The following is a 6763-nucleotide window of genomic DNA, read 5'->3' on the forward strand; positions in this document are numbered from 1 at the left end:
AGCGGAAGGGGTTAATCATTCCAGATATGATTCATTGGCGGGGTCTGGTAGGTCCCCGGGCGGCGGGACACCTGACGCCAAGTGAGTGCGCGGGGCGTGGATGCTCGCCGCCTGGGAGGAGGGGGCCGCGGGCAAGTGGCCGCTGCCTTTTCGGATCCCGGGCTTCTGCCTGGAGTTTGTGCTCGTGGGCGTGCGGGCGTGCGCCGGGGGCGCCCGGGGCCAGGGAAGGAGGAAGGGCGGGGAGGCCGAGCCGGCTCCAGCCTTCCGCGCCAGATGGCCTCTGCGGCCCCGCCTCGGGCGGCCGGCTGCGGGGGAGCCGTTCCCGGCGGGGAGGCGTCCCCGGGCCGCTCCCGGAGTTTTCCCCGCGACCCGGGACGCCCTCCGCGCCCCCGCGGAGTCAACGGTCAGGTCCTCGCGCGGGGCCTCGGTGCCGGTCCGCTCCGTGGCCTGCGGCCCCCTGGGCGGCTCGGAGGGCCGCGTGGTCGCTGGGGGTGGGCAGGGTGAGCCGGCCGCCGGGCCCCCGCGCCCCGGGTGGGGAGGGAGCGCTCAGCGACACGCGGGGCCCGACGGTAGTAGGCGCTCACGCAGACCTTGGTGGCGGGTGTCAGAGTTGGGCGTTTCCCGTAGAGTCAAGCGGTAGGTGCCTCCAGTCTGTTTTGCAAACAAGCTCCTGTGGTAGGTAAATACTAGCGGGCGGGCGCCGAGCCCTAGGCCGGCTTCTTCCTTTTTTGGAGGAAGCATGCCGTGGGAAGCAGGACTTGGGAGAAGATGGTCGGGGAGCTTGGGCCCGTTCCGCCGACCGAGGCCGTGTTTTGCAGAGAGGCTTTCCCCCAAACGGGGCATTTGGGCTGGACTTCCCAGTCTGGCCCTTGAGCCTCCCGGTCCTGGAGCCGAACCAGGAAGCCCTGCCAACCCAGCCAGGCTCACATCAGATTAGAGAAGGCTGTAATGGAACAAATGGGTTGCTCTTAAAACGACAGGCGTGCACCAAGCATTGCTATCAAACTTAGTCCCGGAGACTAGAAACGAGGGAAATCGTTCACGGGTGAGGACCGAGGAGTGTGCTAGGGGTTCCTTGCCAGAGCCTTTAAGGTTCTTTAACCACCTTCCGGGGACAGATTTCTTCTTCTGTTAGGAAGTGTTAGTCTTTTCGACCTCTTAACTTCCAAACCAGAAGAAGGGGGAGAGAGAAGTCATGTGCCCTTGCTCAGTAGCAGGTGATCCTGAGTGAAGCCTGGTGCATGAAGTCCTCCCCTCTGGACGACTGTTTCCAAGGTTCAAGGCTGCACTGTTTACTAGTCACTTTGAGTTATGTCTTCTCGGGCTGCTGTAACAAATACCCCGGCCTAGGTACTTAAATAAATATTTGCTTCTCACAGTTGTGGAGGCCGCTAGTCGGAGATCTGGGTGCCTCCATGATTGGGTTCTAGGGAGGACCCCTTCCGGGACTTTCTGGCTTGTAGACAGCTGACTTCTCACGGTGTCCGCACTTGGAGAAAGGGCTCTCTCTCTTCCTCTTATGAGGACACTAATCCCGTCGTGGGGGCCACCCTCATGACCTAATGACCTCCCAAAGGCCCCCCTCTCCAAATACTATCACACTAGGGCTCCACCATATGACATTGGAGGGGTCACAAACATTCAGTCCACAGCAGACGACCTCTTGTTTTCAGTAGAGTGTATTCTAATGGTGAGAGTTTGCTGTGAAGTTTGGAAATCAGAAATCCCCTTCTTCCCCCTATTGGTTATGGAAGAATTGCATTTCCTTGTGCCTTTTTTCACTTTTCTTTCTTTCTTGCCCTCCCCTTTCTTTTCATTCTCCACTTTGTATTTTCTCCGTCCACTTAGGTTGCTCTCACCATTTGACACTTAGACTAGAGCTTGTCAGAGATGGTGCTGGTTTCAAGTCCATTCCCGAGGTAGCTAGTAATCTCCAGAAAACTGGCTGGTTCTTGGCTTCTGCAGGTGTGAGGTGCTCCTTCACAAGGGCCAAAGTATCTAGGTTGGAATGGTGTGGAGATGCGTTGGTGCTTTAAAAGTAAAAACATCATTCCCTGGCCGGCATGTCTGAGTTGGTTGAGCATTGTCCCATGCGCTGAGAAGTCCCTGGTTTGATGCCTGGTCAGGGCACATGCTTGGGTTTTGAGCTTGAGTCCCAGAAGGGGGTGTGCACCAGGCAGCCAATCTGTGTTTCTATCTCTCCCTCTTCCTTCCTCTTTCCCTAAAAGCAATAAAAACATATTTTTTTAAATCTATTTTTTCTGGACTTATAAGTTCAATATAATATTTGTGTTATACTCATTAATTTATGTATTATTCACCTAGCATATATGTTATACTCATGTAGTGTTACTTATTTAGCATTTAGAATTAGTCCAACATTACATGTATTTTGCTGAAAATCAGGACAATAAGACCTAATTCTTTGCTTGAAGAGTTTAATATGCATATTCTGAAGCTATATTGCCTGTGTATTTCCCCTTCTAACATAACACATGCAAAGTGTGCTGTGTTATAGGACTTATTTGCCAGGTGGAGAAAATGTTCTAAACTCTGAATTTTAGTAGGTATTTTAGTTTATTTAAAGGATTGATTGTCTGTTAAATTCCTGATAAAATTTGTAAGTTAGGGAAGTAAACTTTAGAAAGCAAGGCACTCATATCAAAGGTTAGATAAGCCTTTTTCATTTTAGCTAACTTAGAATTATAAGAATAAGGTAAGCATTCTGACATAAAGTGTAGTCGTGAAATTTTTCTTTTCTCTAGAGAGTTGGAAAGTGAGGTGTTGCTCTAGGGATCTATTATCGATAATAATGATTTTATTTTATTTTATTTTTTGGTGCTGAATCACCTGGTGTAAAAGCCAGAAATTGTAGTTTTAGAACTCCTGAAAATATCCAGAGAAAGCAAGATGTTTATGGTAAATGCAGGATGGGGAGGAAGGGGGAGAGGGTGAAAAATGTCTTTCTTCTCTTGCCAGGCAAAGGAACATAGCCCAACTTTTTTCTGTCTCCAACAATAACAAAAATTTTACAGATATAAAGCAACTGCTTACCATTTTATTTCTTATTTTATGTTGGTACCCTCTTTTTTTTTTTTTTTTTAAAGGAAAAGGGTTAAAAACCAGTAGGAAGGATGTAAAGGGAATGAACATAGCCTGTTTGTGGCAGTTTGAATGTCACATTTATTACTGTATTCACAGGGTCCCAGTCAGTACCTGACACACAGTGGTTGGGCATTGGATGCAGTATTAGTTGAATGAATGAGTGCTTTCCCGGTTTGATAATAATGGGCTCTTCGGGGGTTTAAAGGTCCTATCTTAAGATTCTCCCAAAGGTCCTCTGGAGCATTAGCATAATGAAAGGTAAGGCCTCGTTAATTGATTTGACTAAGGGACCACATTTAGGGGAAAGACTGGAACTCATGTTTTCTGACACAGATTCCACTTTGCTTTTTGTTACTTCTTGGCTATAAAAATAATTTGAAATTTTTGATTGTCCCTTTGCAAAAATGGACATCTATAATTTAGGTGTTTCTTAAGATGTTGACCCCCTCCTCTTCTGCATGCATCTTCATTACAGTGTTGGTAATTCAGACTTGTGGTTACACTCTATTGTTGTTTCAAGCAGAACCAAGAATGTGGGCAGGTCTGTAATTCATCATTCTCTGAGTTTCCAACAAAATCAAACTACCTATATATACAGGACACATTTAGACTTCCAAGACTAGATATTGATCAAAATTATTAATCTGTTGGAGCACATCTTACTCCATATCTAAGGTGATCACTTTTCTTTCTGAGCCTTTGGTAGTTAATGGGAATAAGGATATTCTGCTTTAGAAGTAGAATAGTAAAGAGATCTTTTTTTTTTTTACAGTGTAATTGAATTAAAAATTTGTCTCCAAATTATATTTTATTTAAAAATGTATTGAATAAAATTATTTAGGTTTCAGGTATACAGTTCTGTAATACATCAGCAGTATTTTTTTATATATTTTATTTATTTTTTTACAGAGAGGAAGGGAGAGGGATAGAGAGTTGGAAACATCGATGAGAGAGAAACATCAATCAGCTGCCTCCTGCACACCCCCTATTGGGGATGTGCCCTCAACCAAGGTACATGCCCTTGACCGGAATCGAACCTGGGACCCTTCAGTCCACAGGCTGATGCTCTATCCACTGAGCCAAACCGGTTAGGGCCATCAGCAATATTTTGTATTGACTATCCAAAGTCAGATTTCCTTTCATCACCATTTATCCCCTTTAACCTCTTCCACCTCCCCCTACCCAAGAGGTTTTGAAAAACTTGAAATAGTCTTCTGAACCGCTCACACTTTTTAAAAACATGATTAGAGAGAGAGAAAAACATCGATTTTTATTGTTCCACTTATTTATGCATTCATTGGTTAGCCCTTGTATGTGCCCTGACTGGGGTTCAAACCCACAACCTTGGTGTATCAGGACACTCTAACCAACTGAGCTATTTGGCCAGGGCCCCACTCGCACTTTTTATTTATCTATTTTTTCCACTCATACTTAAAAAAAAATGTTTTTTATTGATTTTAGAGAGAAAAAGAGAGGTAGGGAGGAGAGAAGGGAGGGAGGGAGGGAGCGAGAGAGAGAGAGAGAGAGAGAGAGAGAGAGAGAAACATTGACGTGAGAAGGAAATATTAACGGTTGCTTCCCGTATGTGCGCCAGCGGGGACTGAACCTGCAACGTGGGCATGTGCCCTGACCAGGAATCGAATTGGTGACCTGTTGGTGCACAGGAAGGCACTCAGCCCCCTGAGCACACCAGCCAGGGCTCCATTAGAAGTTTTGATGTTTTATGTCAAAAGTATTTTGGCTGTACTAACTTTTTAATCAACCTAGATTATAATTTTTTTTTCCATTTTCCATTTTGTTTATTTGGGTCCTCCCTCTCGTTTTCTTAATGAGTCAAGTTAAGGGTTTATCAGTTTTGTTTGTCTTTTCAAAGACCCAGCTTTTGGTTTCATTGCTCATTTGTATATTCTTTTTAGGCTCTGTTGTTTTATTTTCACTCTAGTCTTTATTTCCTTCCTTATACTCACTTTAGGCTTTATTTATTCTTTTTCTAGTCCCTTTAGGTTTTAGGATAGATTGTTTATTTGAGATTTTTTTTTTGTTTCTTGAGGTAGGCAATGAATTTTTCTCTTAGAACTGCTTTGGCTGTGTCTCAGATTTTTGGGCTGTTGTGTTTTCATTTTCATTTTGTCTCAAGGTATGTTTTGATTTCTTTCTTGGTCTCATTGTTAATCGTTGATTGTATAGTAGCATATTATTTAGCCTCCACGTGTATGTGCTTTTCAGGTTTTTTTCTTGTAATTGATTTCTAGTTTTATACCATTGTGGTTGGAGAAGATGCCTGATACAATTTAAGTCCTCTTAAATTAGTTGAGACTTGTTTTGTGGCCTAACATGTGGTCTGTTCTGGGAAATGTTCCATGTGCGGTTAAGAAGAATGTATATTCTGCTGTTTTGGAGTGAAATGTTCTAAAAATAGAAATTAAATCTGATCTAATGTGTCATCTAAGGCCACTGTTTCCTTGTTGATTTTCTGTCTGGATCATCTGCCTATTGATGTCAATGGGGTGTTAAAAGTTCCCTACCATGACTATTACTACCGATCTCTCCTTTTTTGTCCCTCAATATTTGGTTTACATATTGAGATAATCCTACGTTGGGTGCATAAATGTTATAGCCTCTTGTTGGGTTGATCCCTTTATCATTATAAAATGTCATTCTTTGTCTCTTGTTAAATATAGCCTTTGTTGTTGTTTGTTTTTTAAGTATATTTTTACTGATAGCCTTTGTTGTTGTTTGTTTTTTAAGTATATTTTTACTGATTTCAGAAAGGGAGAAAGAGAGAGAGAGAAACATATACTGGGTACCCAGCCCACAACCCAGGCATGTGCCTTTGACCGCAATCAAACCCGGGACAACCCAGGCATGTGCCTTTGACCAGCCATGCTGGCTGGGCTAGCCTTTGTTTTAAAGTCTGTTTAGTCTGATATAAGTATTGCAACCTAGCTTTTTTTTTTTTTCCTGTTTCCATTTGCATGAAATATCTTCTTCTATCCCTTTACTTTTAGTCTCTGTGTTGTATCTTTCGATCTGAAGTGGGTTAATCCCTATATTATTTAATGTAAACATTCCCAACAGTCCTTTGCCTGGTACATGGTGATTTACACATCTCGTCTTCATGTTTGATATATCCTGTTCTTACATAGTATTGATCCATTGGAGTTTTGTGTTTGTGTGAGCAGGATCCACAAAGACTCATCCTTTAACTGAATTTCAAAGAAAATTAATCACCGATGCGTATATCCTCATATATGAACAACACACTCTTTACTCCGTTTTTTTTTTTTTTCCTTCTGGCTAACTCGAAAGACTTGGAATTATTTGGAAAGCAGTGACACAAAATATTTATGAAAAGAAAAGCTAAAAATATCTAATAATGTGGTTATTCTTTTTAGACTTCCTTTGGCAGTCAGTGCATGTCATAACTGTAAACATTCATTTTCTTGGAGAAAAAATGAGGCTGACCAAATGCTTTGTACTGTGGCTTGATCACCAGCTCTTCTTAGCCCTGAGCAAGGAGCTCTTGCTTGCCCCCAGCTTCCCACATGAAGTGGCTGTCTTTTGATAAAGGCCCCAGTTTGAGGCTTGCCTTTCTTTCTTTTTTTTTTTTTTTTAATATATATTTCTTTATTGATTTAAGAGAGGAAGGGTGAGGGAG

This window comes from Myotis lucifugus, unplaced genomic scaffold (assembly GCF_000147115.1).
Source record: "Myotis lucifugus unplaced genomic scaffold, Myoluc2.0 scaffold_189, whole genome shotgun sequence".
Classification (NCBI taxonomy): domain Eukaryota; kingdom Metazoa; phylum Chordata; class Mammalia; order Chiroptera; family Vespertilionidae; genus Myotis; species Myotis lucifugus.